Source organism: Capsicum annuum, chromosome 12, assembly GCF_002878395.1.
Source record: "Capsicum annuum cultivar UCD-10X-F1 chromosome 12, UCD10Xv1.1, whole genome shotgun sequence".
Lineage (NCBI taxonomy): Eukaryota > Viridiplantae > Streptophyta > Magnoliopsida > Solanales > Solanaceae > Capsicum > Capsicum annuum.
Genome location: NC_061122.1, coordinates 23372994 through 23399348, shown reverse-complemented (window position 1 = coordinate 23399348; position 26355 = coordinate 23372994). Strand labels below are relative to the sequence as shown.

Here is a 26355-nt window from a genome sequence, read left to right as displayed (position 1 = left end):
ATAATACTGTTGGGGACTGATTTTATTCATTTTATTCGTAACTCATTGGATCATTACACAACATTGTTCTCTTATATTTATGTATTGGGCTTGGCCTGTTAAGCTTATGGTCCATAATATGATTCGATTCATACTACAATGTATATATGCACAGGTCAGAGATATTTTTGGAAGGACCATTCATTTTTTCTCTCTTTTCAGTAATGACAAAATGCTCCGGCTATCCTTCGGGATAGCCTAGTTGGTTTGGAGGGCGGTTACCCACCCGGGTGAACAGGGATTGATTTCCCCTCAATGCCTTCTGGGTTTGAGCCTGTCGCACAGGACTTGCCTAGTGCGGTTTACATCCTCATATGGTTTGCAGGTTATTGCATCGGGGGGGGAGGGGGAGGTTTACACAGTGCTCACCACAGAGTGCTCACCCGAAGGGCAGAGGCTGTGGCAGAGTATGTAGCGGCTGCGGATTTTCCTGAAAAGTTTCTAAAAAAAATAAAAAATAAAAAAAATGCCCCTGCATCTCTCTATTTTCTCTCTCTAGAAACTTCTACTGATTTTCATTGTTTGCTGTTGATTTGCTCGATCTTCATCTTTTACTTCGAATGTTAAACAAATACTTCGCATTATGAAACGATGTAAAGCAAACAAGCCGAAAATAAGTATATTATATAAATGTAATTTAAATATATTTTTGCATGTAAATGTATAATTACACCAGAAAATTATATATTACTTAGGTCTAATCAAATTGTACTACACTAATCAACCATACGAAAAGCTAATCGACTTTTCAGAACTAAGAAAAAGCATTTTACAACTTTATTTTAATTTTATGACCCCACTTCTCCTTTCTTTTTCCCTTTTTTTTTTTTTTCTATCATAAATAATCCATTAAAAATCCAATGGTTGTTTTTTCGTCAACTTCCAGCTTAAAGGCAGAAAGTTGTCTGCAAAATCTAAAATATCTATACATATTTTATGCCTTTCCCAATAGATATATTGATCATCATCGAGTAGAAAATCATCATTTTCTCTTTTTATCTTTGACCATATCTTTTATTAAATCTTATACTTCTCCTTATTGTTAAAATTGTTTAATTTGTGATGGCAAACTTAAAATTATTCAGTGTAATTTATTCAATTTAGATTGTTAAAAAAAGTTAAATTAACACCTTATCATTCCTGTCTGATGGTACGTAGTTAGTAGGTAATTCCTCCATCCTTCACCAATGATTTCATATTCAAGGAGATGAAGCAACTTTTGATAGTGAGCAGTTTACACCTTGAAGTAGGATTTCTCGAAACGAATCTGAATTGATTAGATCCCACAACAAAAATAGAAAAGTATCATAGAAATATCTGTGGCTTGATTGTTCCCAAAATTCTTTTGTGGAAAAAGATATCATATTTATGCAGTCCCCATCCTTATAAAGTAATTACAAAAATTACAAAGTAATTATGTATCTTCATTGAATGTATCAGAGCAGATCCAAAATAAAAAATAATGTATCAGGAGCTAATTATGTATCATAAAAAAGAAAAATATATATCTTCGTTGGATGTATTATGTATCTCGACAGACTCAAATCGAAAAAAATATTGGGAGCTGATTATGTATTTTTATAAAGGAAAAATATATCTTCGTTGGATGTATCAGAAGCTAATTGTGCATCTCGATAAATTTAAAATTGAGATTTTTAAATAATTACGCAAAATATCAAAATTTTTTGTAACTAAATCCAAACTGTCGGAGTTTATGTTGTCCTTTTATCTATTCATTGTTGATTGAGAGGCCTGCTTTAGTACTGAGCCTTAGTTGCAGATCTATGGATCTTATTGGGCTTCATATTACTTATATGTCCCAATTAGCCAATGGGCTGCTTTGGTACTCAGGATTCAATGGTCCTTTGCACTTTTGCTGGTCTTTAATTTAGGCAAAATTTCACAAATAGCTATACTTAGGCAATAAAGATGGGCATTATAGTTAAAGTTTGTCTAATTATAAAATGTAATTAAGGAGTTTAGAAAAATCTAGATGAATATGTAATTATTTTTATAAAAGTGAATAATTATGTTTTTTTTTGTTTCACTATAGTTTAGCAGCTAAATATATAAATTAAAGACGGTATATATATAAATACAAATTCACCTTAGAGATTTTGTACAAGATCCCGAAATTTGCTTTGTATATAGATACAAACCTTTAGAGATTTGTATATGAGCCCCAAAATTTACTGTGTATAAATATACAAATAGATATGAGCCCTAAAATTAGAAAACTCCACAAAATTAGAAATTTGCATATGAACCCCGAGATTTGTATATGAACTTCGAAATATACAAATACACCATAAATGTATATTTAGCTTACCTATTTAATCTAAGCTTTATCCGCAAATGATAATTATTTTAAACATTAGCTACTGATAATTATGATTTGATGTTTTCGATCCCACATATTTTTCCTTTAAACTTATGCCTATTGTAATAAATAACTTTTTCTTCGATATATAAGTTTATAAATTTCGTGTCGAATAATTTTATAAGAGATAAAATTTTTAAAAAAATTCACTTCATCTGAAGGACAAAATTAAGGACCAAACCACCTTAAGGAAATTTAGAGCCGTCAATATGGGCCAAGGCCCGGTGGGTCAGTCCGGCCTAACTTGTAATTTGATGGGATGAGCTTCAATTTTTGCAGCCCATTTAAGAACATGACTTTTTAGCCCAGCTCGGATAAGCCCATGGCCATAGGGTTTGAGGGATATGGGTTGGGCTAGCCCGTGGACCGACCCGTCAGTCAAATAATAAATAATTTAAAAATAAAATAAAATACTGAAAAATAATAAAAGAGTTAAAAAACAATCAAATCCAATGATGACCATTGACCGGTTCCATTAACAAAGAAAATGAAAACCGAAAAGTTTTCTACTTTCCTATCTAATAAATAATAAAATAATTAAATATCTACCACTAAAACATAAAGAGTACATTGTACTCTTCACTTTCCTAATTTCCTTAGTTCAGCTAGCCGCCTCCTCTTCACTATATCTCTCTCAACGCGCCCTTGACTTTCAACCGCGATGTTACCGATTGAGTAGTGTCACCTCTTCGTTTTCTTCCTACTTTGGGTGATTCGAGCTTTGACTCCCTTTTGATTAACAGACATTAATACTATGTGTTATTGTGTGATAAATATTTATTTTTATTAGCAGTGTAAAAATAAATTATAAAATATTATTTTTTAAAAAGTGGGCTGACCCGTGAGGCCCGCAGCCCACAGGGTAATAGCGTGGACTTGGTATTTTTTGTCCCGTCATTTAAATAGATCAGTCCGACCTGACTCGTCAAACTCAAAATCTGTATGGACTAGCCCAGATGGGCTGAACCAACCCGTATTGACAGTTCGAAGGAAATTAAACACTAAATTGTCAAAACTATTCAAAACAATTTCAATATGAAAACAAAAAATTTAGTGAACACGTCACTCTGAATATTCAAAAAGTAAATTTCATAGTATGATAATGTAACTTTTTGATTAATCAGGAGTAATGAAAACTTAAAACCAGTATATATGTATCTGTAATATATTAAAAGTGTGAATATCCTTTAAAAAGTGATTTGAACTTTTTATCGTTTATTAAAATATCCTCTTCAGACAAAATCGTCTTTTCACTATTTTCCTCAAATTATTACTTAGTTATTATTAATATTAGAACTTTAAAATTAATTAAAATCCTTATTTGTGTTAGAAAAAAAAGTTTAAAATCAATTCAAATCTTACTTTACATGTAATTTATTAATAAATTAATTAAATAAAAAATAATGTTATTTTGAATTGAAAAGAATAAGAGAAAAAACGTCCAAATCAAAAAGAGAACAAAAAAAAAAGGAAAATACAAAAATGGAAGGATAACTAAATTGAATTGAAAAGGAAGAAAGAAATCGTGTGGAGGAAAAAAGGGAAAAAAAAAAAGAAAGAAAAAAGAAAAACAAAACAAAACATAAAAAAAAATTCACAAAGGCTAATTTATCTATAATTAAAAGTGTGAAGATCCATAGAAAAGTAATTTGAAGAAAAATACTCCTAAAATAGGATAGAAAAATACTCCTAAAATAGAACTCTATTAAAAAAATATTTCTATAAATATTGAAATGCATGTTAAGCTATCGAAGAAATCAGTTTAATATAATTGATGCTCATTTAACTTGATTCGGCTGCATGTGTAGATTGATGGATGCTTAATTTTCTAATCCTCAACTTCTTCTTTATTTTTATCAACATAATAGAATTCAACGAGTGTGTATATATATCTTCTTTGTTTTCATTCAAGTAATTCTTTAGGATAAAAAATTTCGCTCAAACAAGAATTATTTTCATCAAAACTAAAGATTTGCGACCACTATTGTATTGTTTTGTTGTCGTTTAAAGGTCGTAGATGAATTTACAGACGGTAGATGAATGCCGGTCGACTTTGGGAAAATTTTTAGGTAAAAGTTAGGTTAATTGTATTGATTTTATATCTCTATTTTGAGAATTTTTTTTGTGTAAAGGTAAAGTTTAGTTATATTATTTTGATATTTATATTATTGTATTATTTTGGAATTTACAGGAGGTAGATGAATGCCGGTCGACTTTGAGAAATTTTTTAGGTAAAAGTTAGGTTAATTGTATTGATTTTATATCTCTGTTTTGAGAATTTTTTTTGTGTAAAGGTAAAGTTTAGTTGTATTATTTTGATATTTATATTATCGTATTATTTTATTATAGTTTATAGGTGGTAGATGAGTGTCAGACGACTTTGAGAATTTTCTTGTGTAAAGATTAGATTTAATTACATTATTTTGATACTTCTATCATTGTATTTTTTGTTGCGGTTTATAGGTGGTAGATAAATGTCAATTGATTTTGACAAATTTTTTTGGTAAATATTAGGTTTAATTAAATAAATTCTTCAAAAAATGTTGAATTTAATTTTTGTATTCACCTTTATTATTAAAATAAATATCCTATTTAGTGTAATGTTTGAACTCAATAAAGTGAGGTACATGTGCGAGGCGCGTACACCTAAGCTAGTAGTTTTCAATGTTTCTGGCACATCCATATGAAGGGATTCACATGTATCTCAAGACCTACTTAAAATTGGCACCTTCTTGACCAAAATATTTTTATTAAATCATATCTAAAAATAATGACATTATCTATATCTATATCTATAATATATTAAAAGTGTGAAACCTTTAAAAAAGTGATTTGAACATTTTGCCCTTCGTTAAAAGTCTTCATTTTAAACAAAATCTTCTTTCCTATTTTTTTAGTTATTATTTTATTAAACTAAGGACTCCTAAAATATATGGAAAGAATATAAAATAAATATGAAAGTTTTACTTATTTATAATAGGTAAAAACTCCACATTTTTTTATTATGAACTAAAACTCCAACCTCATTCCTTATAAAACTTTTTCATACAAAAAGTAAAAATAAAGAGACGAAATATATGCAAGGGTCCGCCAACTGCACTTCGTTGTTTTAGCTCTCCTTTTTCCTAAGAATTATTCTTTTTATTTTTATTTGCTTATTTTCAATTATTTAGCATTAGAATTTCTCGTATTATGATTTGATTAGTGAATTATATTTTTTGTCCCTCACTATATATGCCCAAGTCAATATTTTTAATGGTTTTTCTTGCAACAAAATTATGTTTTGTTTAATATTTTGCAGGAACATTATTGATGGACGAAGCAAAAGTCTGATTAGATTTCTTTCTCCCTGATTTTCGCTCTGCTGCTAATTGGACACTCAGGTAAATAAATAATATTATTTTTCATGTTTAATTTTTTGTAAAATTGTAAAAAGTTAATGGCAAAAGATAAGTAACGTTAATTATTTTTCAATTTTCAATTTTTATGTAAGTTTTAAAACTCTCAAAAATGACTCCTTCTATTAAAATTTTACAAATCTCAACATTTATCATGAAAAAGAAGACATAAATTTCATATGTGAATTAAGTATGATAACACTTTAGAAATTTATTCCTTTCTTGAAAGTACCTTTAGAACATTGATTTTCTCTTATTTAACTATAATGTTAAAAAAAAAATAACATTGAATTTTACAGTCAACTAGTATTTTAGTTATCTAATACTATAAATTATCTTTTCCTTTAATAATCTTACATATAGTTGTCCTATTTTTGTCTTTCAATAATTTTTGAATTAATGTATTAATTTTTGAATGTGTGTACATGTGTAATGCATCTTCTAAAGTTGAAGTTTAAACTAATAGAAACTATTATATACTAACGTGCAACTTTTAATTATTAAATTTGATTTATAACAAAATCCTTGAAATTCCTTTTTCTTTGTTGGAATTGAATAAAAAATTACTCCATTATTTATATCGATTGAGGACTTGATGTGAAGCACATGTGCAATGCACATACACTAGATTAGTATGTATGTATTATATATATGTGTGTGTATTTATATATCTACTAGTCTAGGATACGTGCGTTGCACATGTATGTTAGTTAAGTAATTATAACTGCATATAAAAATTAAATTATTGTGTGAAAGTTACATTATTAAGTATAAAACTTAAAAAGTAAAATATATTTTTTAGATAAATAGTGTAATTAAATAGGAACATGATGAGTTCCTCACTTTAATTTTCTTAGTTAAAGAAGAATAATGACATGATTTTGTAAATATGTGGACAGTCATAAACTCTAAAAAAACAAACACAACCTAATAAAAACACAACAATGAAAATTACTTATCTCCAGAGATTCATATTCCGAAATATGATAATTAAAATTGTATCATTATAAAATTATTGTTATAAAAATAAATAAAGCCAAAATGCATGCCTGTACACGGGACAATAATTTTAGAGAACTCATGTGATGAAAGAAATTAATTACCTTTGGAAAACTTAATGCCTCCAACAATAGCTAAAGAAAAAAAGATTAAACTGTGTGAATTTGATATAGTTTAAAACTTCAAAAATACATTTTAATATATGATAATATTAGAAGTTGAAACTTGTTGCAAAGCAACATTACATGAGAAATAAATTGACCTAGAAAGAAAGAGGAGAAGAGAAGCACAAAACTTACACTCCCTCATTTCAAAATAGGTTGTTGTAGTTTACAGGTTCTTATGTAATTGACAAGTCCATTAAGAAATCAATAATTAGAAGTACATTTTACTTTTTTATCCTTATATATTGTTTAAAGTTCAATAATCAATATAATAATTAGATTTTATATATATATATATATATATATATATATATATATATATATAGAGAGAGAGAGAGAGAGAGAGAGAGAGAACTTTGGTGCAAATTACTTCATTCCATGCATCACGCCTAGAACGCCTAGAACTTGAAGTATTTACATTGAAACTATAATTCATTTTTTTAGAATTGAAATCATGTGCACTATTCCATTACTCTATCTAAGCATATGAAGAGTACGTCGTTCCGCATATGGACTCTTCGTTTTCATAATTCCTATGTGAATATTTTGTAAATTTATTTTAAAATTACTATTGGTAAAGTTGCATATTCAATATAGTTTTAAAAATGTAAAATTGTGCTTTCAATAATTTTAAAAAAATGTAGATGTACTTAATACCATTAAAGGTAAAATAAAAAAGTATATACTTCAAAATAGTTTTGATTGTATAATATTCTCTTGATTTCATAAATGGAACAACTAATTAAAAAAATATTTTTAAAAAGAGGATCAACTATTTTGAAACGGAGAAAGTAAATAGTAAAAACTTTGCGTGCACTTACACAATATATATGTAGTCATTGAGTTCTATAAATAAGCCAAAACATTTTAAGAATTTGTTTCCAACATAAACCTAATCTTCAAGACAATGAATTGAAAGGAATCCTTGATTAACTCAATTTTTTTAAAAACATAAGTCAAGTATTTTTAGTTTATAATTCTTTTAGAATGCTAATCACTACGTGAAACACAAACCTAAAAGGAGTACTATGAAATCCTTAAATTTACGAATCGATTATTAAAAGGTAAACTAATTTTAGGACTTTTTACATCCTTTAAATAAAAAAAGTTTAATAATTACAGCAGTGTGTCTCACATCGTCACATTAATTAATCAATACAATTCTATACTTGTATATAAGAATAAATTATTTAAAAGCAATAACTGGTATTAAAATAAATATTATATCTATTTACATGGTATAAATAAATATTGTATCTCAAATATGCTATCTTCCATAAGACATCCACCTTCTTTTGTATCGATTTGGACCACGATTTTTGTATTAAATAAAATATGAATATTTGCCGAATCATTTTGGAGAGCTCGAGCTTCTCAAATTGCTAGCGCTTTAACAATCAAGACCTTTCCTGCAAATTTAATTTGAGGCTAAAGACTTGTAGCAAACATACACAAACTATACATGGCTATTGTAATCGGTGATAATGAATTCAAAATATAAAGAAGCAGACACACTAAGAAATTAAGAGAATTTAACATCTATAAAACATACATAGAAAAAACTTTGACCATATATACTCAGGTATTCTCCGACAAAAGGCACTTGGAGAAGCACCTTACCTACTCATATCCAATTTGACCCGTCCGTTTACCACTTCTAGGAACAACTCAGCAAAAGAATAGAAGGAAACTATCCAAATTAAAATTTCGATAAACTTGCTGGATTAATTAATTCACAAGTTGTTAAATTTTCAAGACTATATAAAGAAACATCAAATTTACCTAAATAATCAAAACATGCGTACTCATAAAATTTGATAGTTTTTTCTTTTAAAGTTTCCTTGCCCTTAAGAGACAACAAAGGAGTTGTAAGAATTACAAGAAATGAGAATAAAGGTGTTTATGACAAAAACGAAAGAAAGTGCACAACGAAAAGGGAAGAAGATGATAGCATGAATGCGCATATCAAAAATAGATCTAGATTGAATTACGTACAGAATAAATCTATACTTACAAATATAAAAGGATGATTTATTACGCATGATTAATAAAATTGACGCAACAGAAAAATAAATTTACAACCTAAAAATAACAAAGTTATGTCTGAAACTTTAGAACGAAAGCTACAAACGTAAAAAGGCGATATGCTATTCATGATTTGAAACTTAAAACAACATCGGAGAGACTCATTAACAAAAGTTAAGGTCATAAACTTTTATAACAAAAAAAAAAAAAATATGTAAAACCTAAAAATAGAAGAAACATAAACCAGTGATAAAAGAATCTTAAACAAAGAAATCTAAATCTAAATCTAAATAAAATATACACGATATTTTTTTCACAAAAAAGAAACTTAGAATTCTTACCTTATTGTTTAACTTCAATATAGGCGTGAACATTTGATCCCAACAAAAATTAAAAGTAGAGTGATCTGAATATCACCTATCATAGATCAAAAAAATAAAAATAAAATATTAATAGTAATACAATTAATAAAGTTACTGACCTAGACGATCTAAAGTTGAGGAAGACATAAGAATCTAAAAAAAACAACGACGATCTAAAGTTGAGGAAGACATAAGAATCTAAAAAAAACAACGACGTAAAATTTAATATTTAAATCACCTACCATAAATTCAAAAAAATAAATAAATACTAACCTCTCGTTAAAATCTATTCAATTTGACCATTCAAGCAATAAAAACAAGAAAAATTTACACAAATGCAATGTAGTAAACCAATAGCAAAAGAAGAAAGAATTGAAATACTAACCTAATGTTCTAATTACCGAAATTCCAAGAATATAGTATTGGTTTTCTAACGGCCATCTTTCTTGGTCGAGAATTGTGATGTTCCATGAAACTTTTTTGTGTGCGTAATAAAGATATAAACAATCCCTACATGGACTAAAATTAGAAGTTTTTCCTTATATAAATTTTAGTTGAGTTAAAAGTCCTAATATAACAAAATAATTAAATAATAATTTGAATAAAATAGTAAATGACGATTTTGTCTATTACTAAGTATTTTAGTGAAGGGTAAAAAGTTTAAATCACTTTTCGAAGGATCTTCACACTTTTAATATATTACTAGTTTAAATCCACGTGCGTTTATATCAAGTCATGTAGAATATAATACTGAAAGATGATATTAATATATTTAAAATAAAAGATTGAATGAATAATTTTATATGAAAGATAAAATATATATTTTTGTGAGCGATTAATACAAATTTTAGGAATATAGTAAAGATTGGCCATGAAATTTTCAGTATTTAATAAGAATGGTTGGCACACAAAACCTTCTATCCTAATACACGACCTTCAAACTCTCTCCTATCTAAGTTCATGTCCATGGTAAGATCAAAATGAACCAAGTCCGTCTTAATCACTTTCCTCGATACTTCTTTGACCTCTTCCTCTGCTAATGCCCGCCACTACCAATGCTCACACCAAATAAATTTTACTTTACCACGAAGTAATTAGGAAAAATAAAGCAACACAATCAAATCAATGAGAAAGAAGATAGTACAATTGAATTGTAAAATGTGTTATTCCAACATAACATCAAATACTTCAACAAAAAAGATATAATCTTAATATTCAAGTCCTAATGATATCTTGCGATTGTGTAAGACAACTAAATCTAGAGCTGAATTTAAACAACTAAAGTTGCATTCATTCTATGATCTTTATCATTTCATAAATAGATAAAACACAAAACACTGAAGGTTGAGTACAAGGAAATAAGAATTTGTTGAATCCAAATAATTAACTAAAGAAAATAATTAACAAATCAGTAATTCATTAAAAATAAAAGAAAGAAAAGAAAGCGAGCTTAACTGCCTTCTAATTATAGAAGCAAATATCCGAAATCAAATTGAGGCGAAAACGAGCAAAAATTCATAGAATCCTAGCTATGGAATGAATTTAAAGATACCACTATTGAAATTCTAACAAATAATACATAAGGTTCTAGCAATGAAAATTCTACAACAGTAACATATTGACACGTACAAAAAGAATTGAAAAAAAAATTGAATATTAATGAAGTACCATAAGCTTATTGCAGAAAGGAAAATCCTACATCGATCTGGCAAAGTGCATGCAGTCATACAATAAGGGCAGGCCTCATTTTCTTCTAATATTAAGATTTAAAGGTCTTATTTTTTTTTTCAATAAATGACTCCAAATCTTTCAATGCCATAGCAGCTTTCTTGACACCTTAAGCAGTTCCATTCAAACCATCTAATCTAGAAAACAACAATCTCATCTTTCCCCGTGCTAGCAATGCCTTAGATTCCTCCCTCGAAAAACTATTCATGTCGTATAGATCACTAAGGCGTTCGATATCAATAATATGTGCTTTTTTCCTAACACAAGTAGGCGCCCAAGTAAAATTCTAACCTACAAGCACATCTAATATTTGCAACAATAACATACGTGCACGCAAAACTTACCCTTACCCCATTATTTGTATTTTTATGGAGCAAAAGATTATTTTTAATAGATTCTAGACTGAATTAATAATAATAATAATGATGATGATGATGATGATGATGATGCTTCAAAAAGAAAACAAAAAGAAAAATCAATAGACACATCATATACTTTGACTGTATTCCATCGTCTGTGCAATGACTTCACAATTGATAGTTTGGTGCACTTGAGATACCCATGTTTAAGACATCCACACTCTCTAAAACATGTCATCGTACATAACTATTCTTAAGTACCTACAAACAATTTATTTGAGGGTGAGTATCTTCTCGTATCTGACATTGCTGAATATAAAAGTTGCAAAACTTTCAGAACTTATATATTCCCCATTCAAATCAAAATACTTGAGTTAGAGTTAAGTCCCTTAGAGTTCGATATGAATACAAAAGAAACTATAAATCATGCAACTGTTGCAGCTAATCAACAGCTAGCGACACCCAAAAACACCAACAATGCAAAATAATGTATCTACTATGAAGTAAAATACAATTATTTGAACATGATTTACCTGGCTTGAGTGAGGATGGACCAACTTTACTACTGTTAAAGAGGCAAATCACCGGGATAGTATTTTTGAGAAGGACTTTTGGACCTGCCTTTATTTATCATTAACATGAAACCTTGGAAACATAAGCTCTATAACTTTCTCTTCACGTATCCCTTTCTTCATCTTCTTGTACCTTAATAGTATATATTTATGGAACATTAACCCTAGAATTGAAAAAGAGAGAGAGCAACATAATCGACCGTCTCTTTATGCATTATGTATTTGTATTTGTAGGTTTTATTAGGACTCCTTATATATTAATTCCTCTAATTAATTTGTCTTACCATATTATCGTAGGAAAATAGAATAGGACTTTGTAATTTAAATAGAATAGTACTTTGTTGGCTAATGGCTAAATTATAATAAATTTATTATAGATAATATTTAATATCATAAAAGGCAAAAAAATGATTTTGTCTAAAGGTGAGACTTTTAATGAAGGGCAAAAAGTTCAAACGACATTTATAAGGCCCTTCACACTTTTAATATATTATAGATTATTTTTATATTATAGATATTCCATATCTACAATCTACATCTACATTTATCTACAATCTACATCTACAATATATTAAAAGTGTTAATACCTTTAGAAAAGTAATTTGAAGTTTTTACCTTTCATTAAAAGACTCTTCTTATCGTCTTTTCACCTATTTTCTAAAATTATTATTTAATTTAAAATTAACTTTTATTGATAAAGGTTTAATTTACATTGTAAAATTTAGGTAAAAATAATTATCTAATTGTTTCCTTTTAGACTTAGGAACCAATTATAAATCTTACGTTACTTTATTTTTGAAAAACAATTTTGCTTTTGAATAAAACCTGACCCAAAAAGAAAAAGTGACTTAGTTTTTAGAAGATAATTAAGAAAATTTAAGGACATCAAACTCCACTTTTCTTTATTAGGGAAATTTGTTCTAGGATTAATTATAATATTTAACTCTTCTAAATTAATTAGAATTTTATCTTATATAGAAAAAAAAAATATAATTCTATTTACGTAATATTTGGATTAAATTTTACCCTAAAAGATAGTCTTTCTTCTACTTCTACTTTCTTTCTTAACTTATTTTGGTTTGGATTCAAGTGGTTTGCTTGCATTATGCTAAATTTTTCAAAAATAGCAAAATTATAGGAACAAATCCAAAATAGATTTCAATTTTAACATTGAAATATTTTTCTCTCTTTTTTGATTGGTTGTTTTTACAGGTAAAAGACAAATATTGTTCCACTTTGAGAATTTTTTTGTGTAAAGATTTATATTAATTGTATTGTTTTGATATCTCTAATATCATATTGTTTTGTATGTTCGATCGAACTTTGAGGAATATTTATGTAAAGGTTAGAATTAATCATATGGTCCTAATATCTTACTATTTATTCTTTTTATGTTTAATATAGGTGGTAGATAAATATTGATCGACTTTGAAAAAAATTTGTGTAAAGGTTAGGTTTAATTGTATTGTTTGATATCTCCAATATCATTTTGTTTTGTATGTTCGGTCGGACTTTGAGAAATTTTTATGTATAGGTTAGAGTTAATCATATTGTCCTATTATCTTACTATTTATTGTCTTTTTGCTTAATTCATGTGCCAGATGAATGTTGGTTGACTTTGAGAAAACCTGTGTAAAATTTAGGTTTAATTATATTATTTTGATATATCTATTATTATATTTTTTTTCAGTTTATAAGTGATGGATGAATGTCAGCCAACTTTGAAGAAAATTTTGTGGAAAAGTTAGATTTAATTGTGTCATTTTGATAATTCTATTATCATATTATTTTGTTGTAGTTTCATGTGGTAGATTAATATCGACCGACTTTGAGAAAATTTGTATAAAGGCTGGATTTAATTGTTTATCTTAATATCTCTTATTGTCGTGGTATTTAGTTCACAACTTTTTTTTAGAAACAATCATGATAAGTAAGGCTGAGATGGTTCGGACAAGTGAAAAAGAGATGTACGAATGCCGTAATACGGAGGTGAGAGAGGTTGATTATAGATGATTTTAGGAGAGGCAGAACTAGACTGACTAAGTGTTAAAGAAAGCCGATTAGATAGATCATGATGTAATTATAATTTATCGAAAATATGACCTGATATAGGAGGGTGTGGAGGACACAAGTTAGGATAGAGGGTCAGTAGATTGCAATATATTTTATTATCGATTAATGTGATATACACGTGCAAAGCACGTACACTAAACTAGTGTTTTATCCCTTTTTAGAGTCGAAGGGTTGGAAAACATTGATTTTGATTTTTTAAACTATTTTGAAACATTAAAGAAAATTTTAAAATAATCTAGGAAATCACAGAGTCGCCACTTAATTTTTGAAAAGAAATTAAGAAAACTTTAAAACAAAATCTTAAGTCTCAAAACAGAAAAAAGACTTAGACTTTTAAGAAAATTTCGAGTAAGAGGTTCTTATTAACATTTTAGGAAGATTTTTAAGGCATCTAAAATGTCTGCTAACTTACGGTTATCCGGGCTATTTGAAAACCACCTTTGACTAACTTTGAAAAGAAGAAGTTGATTTTTGAAAAGAAAGTGATTTAGCAAAAACTTGGATAAAATCAATTGTAACGACTTAGTAGGAAATTTAACCAAGCCTAAGAAAATAAATAGCAAATAAGCATAGAAAGGTTGTAGGAGAAAAATTACGAGATTTAGACTTTGTCCCAAATCCACTTGCACCTATCCTAGACTATTCATTTGGTCTTTTAGCCCATCTTCACCTGTCCTAATCTAGATTTTTGGGCCTTTAACCCACAACCTGCTTCACCTGTGTTAATTTACAACTTTGGCTTCGAGACCCAAATGAATGAATAAATAAAAAGAAGACAATAATAAAAATCAAAACTTTTCAAGTCTCTTAGTGACCTTATCAATGGATTTTGACCCGTTTTCCTTCTTCGTCTATCTTCTAGCACCTCACGCCATATAGTCAACTTTGAACTTAAACTTCGGACTTGAATTGAAAAGGTGGGCCTCATTGACCCATTACGAAATGCAAGAGGAGAGGAGTCCATTTGGACTCGAGACATTTTTTGCATGCAGAGAAAAGATAAGGAAATTAATATACGTTCAAGGCATAAAAGTGACATATTTCAAAACAAAAGAAAGTATCAAGAACCAATTTTTGAATGACAATGCTAAACACATTTGCACACGTATAACAAGAATGAGAGTCAACAGATAAAATGCAAAGCAAAGACGCCCACTTACATGCCTCATGATTTATGTTCATATTAAGAATGAATCAAGGTGAAAGGAAGAAGGCCATATTCAATGAATTAATGCGAGAACAAGCAACGCAAGCTTGAAAAAGTAAAGGGATGAGGCAATAAGAAAAATAACCTTCACTTCTAAAATTGAACAAACATAGACACTAATTCATATAACAAAATTAAACAAAGGCTAACTTTTCAAGAAAGAGAATCTTTAAATTTCAATTAAGGTGACATTAACAAAGATTCATATATCTAAATCATGGCCAACTTTAGAAAAAACATGTAACGACCTATGATTTATCGTTCTAAGATATCGTTGATTCTCTTTTGATATTATGAATCAAAGAGAAACACGAATCAAGTCTTTACACTCGCAAAGAACACATATAACAATTCAAAGGGAGTGAGAAAATTAGAGTAAAAGTTTAACATTTCTAAAAGTGAAATATCGTCTCACAATCATACTATGCATGACTCAAAAATATCTAAATAATTTTATTTAGCCACGAAAATTCGAACTTTCTCATCATTTTGACAAATTAAAAAACATGCAAAAAAAAAAAAGAAATAAACATCGTGGATGGAAAATAAAGCTAGCACTTCATCTCTTATATGAGGATTTTGAAAATCCCTTAAAATAATTAACAAGCAAATGACAAATTCTTGATTTAATCAATTCCTATTTTTATTAAAATGAAACAAACAATAGTAACTATTTTTCCAACATAAAAGAAACAACTTTTCATGCTAAAAATAAATATATTTGCCAAGAATAAATTTAAACATGACATGAGTACATCTTTTGAGCAAAGATCAAAACTTTATACAAAATAATCAAAGAATAAAGCTAAAAGGTAAAACAATCAATATTAACTATTCTTTTCAACATAAAGGAAACAACTTTACATGCTAAAACAAACATATCCACCAACAATAAGTTTAGACAAGACATGAGTACATCTTTTAAGCAAAGATTGAAACTTTATCTATAATAATCAAAGAATAAAGTCAAAAAGGAGAAAAAAATAATATTAATTATTCTTTTCAACATAAAGATAACAACTTACATGCTAAAAACAAATATATCCGCCAACAATGAATTTTAACAAAGCATAAGTACATCTTTTAAGCAAATATTGAAACTTTATCTATAATAATCAAAGAATAAAGTCGAAAAGGAGAAACAATCAATGTTAACTATTCTTTTCAACATAAAGAAAACAACTTTACATGCTAAAAATAAATATATCCGCCAACAATGAATTTAAAAAAGTATAAGTACATTTTTTATGCAAAGATTGAAACTTTATCTATAATAATCAAAAAATAAAGTCAAAAAGGCATATACAACTATTGATAACTTATTTTTATACCATGAACATGAAAATAACCATAATATTGATACCACAACGTCCTAGGGCTTTCAAGGCCGTCTGCAACAAACAATTCCAACAAACAAAATTATAACTACGAACTACGAAGAAGAAAAAGATGAAGAAGAAAATGATAATAAAACTAAAAAACGAGAAAGGTGTGTTTACCTTTTTGGGGCAGCAAAACGGGACTTCAAGCTTTCTTCGGAGTCTTGATCACCACCGGAAAGCAATCTTTCAAGAACTTCGATTAGCCCACGAAATTCATGGATAAAGAATTTTTTTTACTAAAATAAAAACTCTTCTTTGTTCAAATTTTTTTTTTCAACCTTGAGACTTCTTTTTTTCACTAAATTTTTTTTTCAACTATTTTCTCAAAAACTTTTTAATTCTTTGAGGCTTTGAGACTTGGTCTTTCTACCAAAATAATGGTAGTATTTATAGGAAAGAATGAAACTTCCATTCTTTTTCATCCACCAATGTGGGAGAAAAAAATATTTAGAGGTGTTTTTGAAATTTTAAAAATTGAAGATAAGGTGAGGCGGAAGATAATGTGGGGGAGGAGGGGGGGGGGGGGGGGGGTGAAATAGTAAAATTTAAAAATATTTTTGGTGGGAATTGGGTAGAAGTTATGAGAGTTTTTGAGAATTTTGGGGTTATTTAAAATATAACCCACTTGGAGTTTAAAGTTTTGCCATATTCGTTTAATTTTGACCAAATTAAAAATCAATTGACGGATTGCATTATATCCAATTTGATTTTAATTATGACCAAATCTAATAGATTGGCTAAATTAAACTGAAATTCGATACGAATTAATACTTTTTTTAATCCCGAGCTTCTTGATTTAATAAAATCAAATGCATATTTATCCAAATAAATAATTTTGATAATAAATTATATTAAAATCAATATTTAATCATTATATTTATTTTCAAAATAATCCTTAATTAATAAAATCCAATATTCCATAAAATAAATATTTAAGTAATCAAATTATATAATCTCGTATAACTGAACGCGATAATATATAATCGCTACTTAAAATGACAAAATCACGTACAAAAAATATTTTAAATTTTTTTTATTCGAATGAAATAAATATTTTAATTTTATTAAAACCGAAGAAACTCAAGATTAAATTTAATCGTGGAGGGCAAATATTAGATTTCAACAACTAGTATAGCTAAATTTGCATCCAATTCTTGATATTATTCTTTCTCCTAAAATTATCTTGAGCAGAAATTTCTCCCCCCTAAAATCATGTTAATATTAGACATACTTAAAATTAATAATAACATAAGGAGCATGATGTAGAGTCCGATCAACTTTTCGTACTTGATATTAGGAGAGAAACATAAATATTCTTCTCAGCTTGTCGCCACAATCTACTTTAGCACTTTAACTTTATGAACAATTATTTACCCTCTAAATAACTTTCGCGTGAATTATATTAACCCCTTAAGAGCTGACGTGGCAAAAGAAAAATAAAATTCATTTTGATTAAAAAATAAATAAATAAATATATAAGTGAACCTACTGTCACAACCCAAAGAGAGACCCTGATCGCGACGGGCATCCCGAACCATGAAGACCCGTTACTTTGTAATCATAAGTATTGCTCATATATTATGATAATGCGGAAGTAAACTGAAAAAGTGGTAGTCTTATAATTTAAACTTAACAATGCGGGACAAAAGCCCATGAGAAAACCCAAATTCATCTATAACCCAAATTCATCTACAACCAGTCTACGAAGTCTCTACTGGAAACAACATTCTTTCTAAAATTGGGACAAGGCCCCCGGTCAGACCATAAACTAAAATCAGAAGAAATCCAACACATGTGAAAAGATGCCTTCCAAGCTAAGGGAGACTCACCAACTCTGAACTCCAATAACAATCTACTGTTTAGTAGAAACACAGGACTGGACCTCAGAACTTGGAATATAGGGGGTCAATGCATAAGGTACTAGTAAGTAGAATAATCCAAAAACAAAATATTTTTATACAACAAAAGTGAGAGCATTTCATAAAAACATGTCAGCATGAAACATTTGAAAATACATGGGCCTAATTTGATGAGTTTCTAAACATATTCTTGAAATCATGACTCAACTCTTCATTTCTCTTCTTAATAGATGGTGGCCATTTCATTTATTTAACACATTCATAATGGTTAAAGAGATATTTAAGACTGAAGAATTTGTTATCATTAATAAACTAGCCCCAACATTGGTTATATATAAATCTCATGATCAAAAGAGGGCTCTTAAGCCATGTTCTTAAAAACAATTCACAACTCATGTCATGCAAAGTCCATAAAGTTCATCATGGGGAAAGAAAATTTCACAATTCACATTCGTAAATCATTTTTTAAATGCAAATCACATATGCACGAGATTATAAATGCAGTTTATGGAAAACCACCATAACAATTACATAATTTCATGGAATTGATTTCACAATACATGCTCCTAAAATGATTTTTCAAAACTTATAGCATATATGTGCATATATACCTTTAAAACTTATAGAAATCGTAAAACCTATGCCCATGAGAATTAGGACAGTCCCACGTACCTGAGATGGACGAGAACGTTGAGAAACTTTGACTCTTGAGGCTAAATCAATCAACCCTAGGTTGTTTTTCTCCTGTTGTGCTTAAGGAAGATGAACTAGGAATTTTTAAGTGATATAACGTGAATATGGACTTTAATTTTGTCTAAGAGTGTTTAGGGATGGTTATGGGGGGTGTGAAACGACCTTGTTGCCCTTAAAATAACACAAATACAGAGCCTCTACTCCTCTATGCATTGGCCATGCAGCGCCCAACCCATGGCCTAGCCATCAAAGTGGGTGGCGCCTAGCTTATGGCCTAGCTCCCAGTTGGGCTGCGCCTAGGCCATCGCCTAGCCTTTCTAGTGACGGTAGGCGATGGAAATGCGATGCACGGCCATTGCATAGGTCCTATCTTGCGGTGCACACTAAGTTTTGAGGTCCTAAAACACCCCAACACCTCCCACAATGTCTACACATGGTCTACCATCACTACAGGGGTCCTAAAGGTCATTTTAAATGCCTTAATAGAGCGTTACTACTACGGGGTGTTACACCTACCTTTAAATTTTCATCCACTTATCTTTCTTCTTCCTCACACTTCATCACCCCCTCTCTTTTTCTTTCTCACACCCCACCACCCCTATCTTTTTTTTTCCTTCATTTTTCTTTACTGCCATCATCAACCAGCTCCAACAAAATGTACAAAAATATTTTTTCATGTAGATTTCTATAATAAGTTCAGTTTTTCATAAAATAAATAGATAATACCCTATTACCCCCCTGAACTATACCCAAAACGGCAGAGACACACCTCAACTTAAAGGGGGTCCTATTACCCTCCTGAACTAATTAAAAGTGTAAATTTTACACCCTTAGTGCATATGTGGCACATACGTGGCACAACACATTGAAGTGTCCACAAAGGCACACGTGTGTGCCACGTAGGCACTAAGGGTGTCAAAATTACACTTTTAATTGATTTAGAGGGGGTAATAGGACCCCCTTTATATTGAGGTATGTCAAAGCCGTTTTTGGTATAGTTCGGAGGGGGGGGGGGGTAATAGGTATTTTCTCTAAAATAAATCTTTAATAAAATTTAATTTATTCCATCACAGTCAATTTTTCTCCATAACTAAACTAATTTCAAATTTATTGAATTCTAATTTTGATGAACAAATTGAAAGTATTCGTTTGAAAAACACTGAAAAATACATATTGAGATTGAATCGAAGAAGAAAATTTTAAAAAGAGAATTGAATCCAACAAAATTTTTCTCAAAATGTGACAGTCGAATTTGATAAAAAATTTCAACATATTTTCTATTGCTAATTCCTTTTACCCTTAAAGTAAAATGGGGGGAGTGTTTGCAGTTTGTCACAAAGGAAGAGGTTTGGGTGGGGTGGGGTGGCGAAGGAGGAGGGGGCTGGACAAGAGAGAAAATGGGGTGATGGGGAGGGGGCTGAACAAGAGAGAAAATGGGGTGACGAGGAGGGGGGTGGGGTGGCAGTTGGCAGATAGTTGTGTGGGGTGAAGAAGAAAGTTGGGGAGGTGAATTTTTTTTTTTTGCGTGGCTTACGTGGAGCCGACGTGATGCTGACTTGGGGCGAGTGTATTACACTCTCCATTGTGAGAGTGGAATTACATTTCGGTGGGTATATAATTCATGCGAAAGTTATTTATGCGGATAAAAAATTACCGATAAAGTTAAAATGCTAAAGTAAGTTGTGGCGACAAGTTCAGGGAGGTATTTATACTTTGCATCATTTGATATATTTTGATATACATAAATCAGTACTCATTTAGTTAAACTAATAAATGTTGGGTATAAAAATTAATATAATATTTATAATATTTCAAAAATATGTGTGTATCCAGAATTGACTTACTATATATATGCACTGTAAATTGAAAAGTTTGTCTTGACCTTGAAATTATGAATATCCGAAAGTATATATATTAATACATAATATGTATAACTAAATACATAGTTGTTAATTTACAAGATGCGTATCTAAAGGTATTGATTATCACCTTATAATTATACTACCAATTTCATAAGGGAGAGTGCATTGCACTCGCGCCCACATCAATGTCATGTCATCATCACGTTGTAATTTTTTTTTTTTTTTTTAAATATAACCCAACTATAAATATTTTATTTAATAATTTAGTTAAACAAAAAAGAAAAATAACCCCCACTCCCACGCCAGTTCGATCCCTCTCCACCCAAAGCCCATCTCATTCGTTCTTCTTCTTCTTCAACAAACACAAACACTCTGCCCACATTTGCCAAGAATTTGAAAATGAATGAAGAGGAGAAAACCGTATTAGAATGCAACAACAAAGGCAGCTGGAGCCACATATTTTACAAAGTAAGGTCGGAGCTGCGGAGGCTCGTCGGCTCCAGCAACAATGTCGGTCTAACTCAAATCGTCCGCTATGATTCCGCCTTAATCAGGAACAACTACTGATTCTCCCACTACCCTACTGCACCTAGCAGCAACTCCTTTTGTGATGTATGATTAATTTATTCATTGATTGATTCAAGTGGTTTGCCATATAATTAATTAAAAATACTACTACATCGGAGTTGAAATGTCCAGCCACCATTAGTTTGTTTGCCTACTTAAATGTATAAAGTGAATTATTATTATTTCATAGCAGTCGGTCCTGGAGGCAGGCATTCATATAGTCGTCGATACAGCAGCAACGCATAAACAACAATGCCAGGCCTTTCTTGTTCACCTTGAATTGAATTTAAAAGAAGAAGAAATAATTATTTTTTTTTCTTCTCAATAGTGGAACTTATGAAAATGGTGTTAAAATATGCAACTCCTTTAATTTTTTTTTTTTTGAGAAATTAATGAGGTGAGGTAGAGATAATATTTTTATGTGTGTGTTTGAGGAGGGGGGGGGGGGGGGGGGGGGAGTGAGAAAGCAGAAGCAAAAGGATTGGGTGGTAGGGTTCGAAGAAGAAAAGGGTGGGGAAAGGGGTATTTTTTTTAAAGAAAAAAGGGTGAAAAATATCCTCTATTTTGATTAATTGGCTAAGTTTGTTGTTCGTTATACTTTGTGGCTATTTATACCTTTGCTATCACGAAAGTTAACACATACACTCTAAAAATTAATGGTGTGCCACAAATTGATCAAAATTAACTGATTTCAATTTTAACCCGACCCGGTTCACAAACCACCAACCCAACACCGTCCAATTTAACCCTTTTCCGTCACATTTCTCTTCCTTTCTTCACCTCATCCACCTTTTCTTTTCAACTTTCAAAGAATACAGTGCAAATGACCAGCCATGGAAGGAAAATATAGTTCAAACCTCAAATGAACTTAATATGGTATCAATATAAATATCAATACAGTGCTGATAAACGTGGACGTCGTCGAATTTCAGTGCCAACCTCTGCGTCTTTTATGGATGTGCCGATGACTTTGAAGTGATGGTGGCGGTGGCGGTGGCACTAGCTCTCCGACCTTCTTCACATACTGGCTGAAGAACTAGACGGCGCCTATCGACTTTCACGCTAGCTATTGAAGATGTAGATGTTGCGATGGCTTTCCGACCTTCTTCACATACCGGCTGACGAACTAGACGGCGGCTTTCGACTTTCACGCTAGCTATTAAAGATGTAGATAGTGGAGAAGCGATGGTCTTACAAAAATCTCATCGGAGAGAGCATCAAAGGAACTCAATATTGAGATCATCATCCTTGGACTTTATTGCTATGTTTTTTTTTGTTTTTTTTTTTCTTGCATTTAACTTTGTATTTTCCTTTCAAAGGTGGAGGAGATGAAGAAGGAAGGAAAAGAGAAAGAAATGTGACGGAAAAGGGTTAAATTGGACGGTGTTGACTCAGTGGTTTGTGAACCGGGTCGGATTAAAATTGAAATCAGTTAATTTTGATCGATTTGGGGCACACCGTTAGTTTTGAGGGTATATGTGTTAACTTTTGTGACAGAAAGGGTATAAATGGCCATAAAGTATAACGAAGGGCAAACTTAGCTAATTAATCAAAATAGAGGGATATTTTTGACCATTTTCCCTTAAAAAATTTATTAAATATTTAAGGAATCAACTTTTATAAAAAGAAAAAACGCGCCTTTATATTTTTTTAAGCCACGTCAGCATTAAGGTTAAATTTAATTCACTTTAAAGTTATTAAGGGGCATATAATTACCCGTAAAGTTAAAGGTTTAAAATAAGTTATGCACATAAGTTTAGGGTGAAATGATGTGTATTTTCTCAAAGGTATTTTGTTAATTCAAAAAGTATATTATGTCAGAATGCAATATGAAATACAAAAAATTCAACATACTTTTACGTGTCATTTTAGAGGCGATTAGTTTGTAATTATGTTTGTCTAAATCATAACTTCAATCCTCCTCATAGCAACCGAACTCATTGTTTCCGATTTGAACTATATATACCATAAAAAAATCACATTGGTTCGGAGGCTAGTAGATGTAAATTTTTGTTTACTATGAATAGTCTTGCATTACTATTGCCTTCTAAAAAAAATTTCTGATGCATTGGGCCACATATAACTCATTTCTGATGAATAGTCTCTTAGGTTATGTCATCATTGAGCTCAAAAGTGTATACCATTTGAAGTTGTGTTCATATAAAACTCCACTTTCCATCTTTATTTTGATGTGCTATTCGCTCAAAGATATAACATGACCCTTTTCTCAAAAAGTTGTTAGTCTAGAAGCCTGCTAATCCTTCATTTCGACCCACCCTCGCAGGCGCACACTCCGTCATGGACATCACAATGCATATCCGTTTCCTCATAAGTACATGTAGTTGTACATGAATTCATTATCTAAAAGCTAAACACTAAACTAGTATATAAAATGTTTGGTGTTAGGATCGAGAATTCGGTTATTGCGGAATTTAGCTAAACAATGTTATAATGACAATAACAAGTTGATAATAATGAGTACAAAAATTAGAGTAGTTACTCTAATTAATCTAAATATCCCAAGAGAGCAACCTCACAAGATCACTCCAAAAAAAGAGCTCACACAAGTGTTTTCCAACATTCACTCTCTTACTAAATACTCTAATAGAAAGGGAGAAGAAATACAAGAAAATGAAAGAAACATTAACGTGTTGATGATAGATACTTCCTTGATACTTCTGACTTCACCTTGAATTTAACACGTTATGAATGAGAAAAAATGCCCTATCTATAGAGATCAGAATGGACTTGTTGATGTCATCCATGATGTTAATGGAAGATGTAAATTTCAACATTTTCATGTGAATGGAGAAATATCTAGCTGTAAAATCTTTGTTGGATTCAAAGTATATGAAAAGTATGAATGAAAAATGAAGGAATCCAAGTGGAAGGAAAAATAGAGAAGAAAACACGAATATGGAAAGTGTACTCTAAAATGAAAAGTATACCATTTCAAGTGTTTTTATTAAGAAACACTTGTTCAAATTGATAAGTGAGGCAAGAAATAATCGATGCCTCACGCCGTCGTCGTCGCTCGCTCGGCTTCGGCTTCGGATTTCGACGAGATCTATCTTTTTGGACAAAAATTTAATTCGAAAGGAAAAGTAAATTATATGCATGCATGCAATGTTTCGAACTGATGCTTTAGAAGGATGCAGATGCAATCCTTCAACGAAATGACACACTGATTCATGAAATGGTTTGCCAGTTCAGAAATGTGAACCATTGCCACTTTTCAGAAGAGGCATATGAAGGCTATATAAACCTTTCATCCATAGGTTTAAAAACAAAATTTTCTGAAATACAAACTCTCTTCTTGTCTTCAAAAACCATTCTTTATGATCAATCAAACTATTGAGTGAATTCGTTGAATCCAACAATTTGAGGTACTGCTATTGTTCGGATTGAAGGAAACTTTATCCTGGGAGGAAGATTCCATAACCTCAGGTACAGTGAGGGGAATTATTCCTTAAGGACACTCCGTGAAGTCGGAGAACTTGGCCTTAAAAATTCCATTTCATCCCTTTTATGAAAATTAACACATTTCTTAGATAGATTATTCATAATCTAGTATTGAAGGTGTTAGATAAATTCATAAGTGTTCTTGTCTTAGACTTGAAGTTTGTGTTGCATGTATACAGATTCTTGTACCCTAATATATACAAAATAACAATCTTAAGGAATAATCTCAAAATCTGGATTGCTTGTTTTTGGAGATTAAAGTTTTAAGCTTTCTACTCTGTTTGAACTTAACCAGTGATTAGAAGATATAAAATATTCATCACAAGTTAAAGATCACCCGGTTGATGTTTGGAAGTCATAAAAACTTCATCGTTAACTAGAAACAAAAAGTATTTAAAGTTGTTTCAACTTTTTAAAAAGTATGTCAATATACTAAAGGTACTGTCTTGTGGTGATAGGAAAAATGACTAAGGAAAGTCAAATACAAGATGCGACTACGAATGTGGGGGAAACTAGTATTACATCAACAAGTCGAGCAAATGCTCTGCAACCTATGGCACATGCGGAAAAGACCGAAAATTTTACAGGCATTGACTTCAAGAGATGGCAGCAAAAGTTGTTCTTTTACCTCACCACTCTATGTCTTCAAAGGTTCACTAGTGAGGATGCTCCTGAGGTGCCCGAGAAAATCTCGGACAAAGAGCGTTTCATAATTGTGGAGGCTTGGAAACCCTCGGACTTCCTTTGCAGGAATTATATCTTGAGTGGTCTCCAAGACAACCTCTATAATGTTTATAGTGGAACTAAGACATCGAAGGAATTGTGGGGGGGCACTAGAATGAAAATACAAGACAGAGGATGTGGAAATTAAGAAATTCTTTGTTGCAAGGTTCCTGGACTTGAAAATGATAGATAGCAAATCGGTTATCTCTCAAGTGTAGGAATTGCAAGTAATCATCCACGATCTCCTAGAGAAAGGTATATTTTTGAAAAATAACTTAGTTGAACAAATTGAAAATATTCTTATTACTCACATAAACTGTTTTGTAGGTTTGATTGTGAATAATGTATTTCAAGTAGCAGCGATAATTGAGAAGCTACCACCTACGTGGAAATACATCAAAAACTACTTGAAGCACAAATGCAAGGATATGACTGTCGAAGATTTTATTGTCTGACTACGTATTGAAGAGAATAATAAAGTTGCTGAGAGAAGATCAAAAG

At 30.4% G+C, this 26355-nt stretch overlaps 1 pseudogene; it reads left to right on the top strand.

Annotated features, from left to right (window-relative positions):
- Positions 1-294: 294 nt before the first annotated feature.
- LOC107849370 overlaps positions 295-26355 on the top strand; it is a 168634-nt pseudogene continuing 142573 nt past the window's right edge.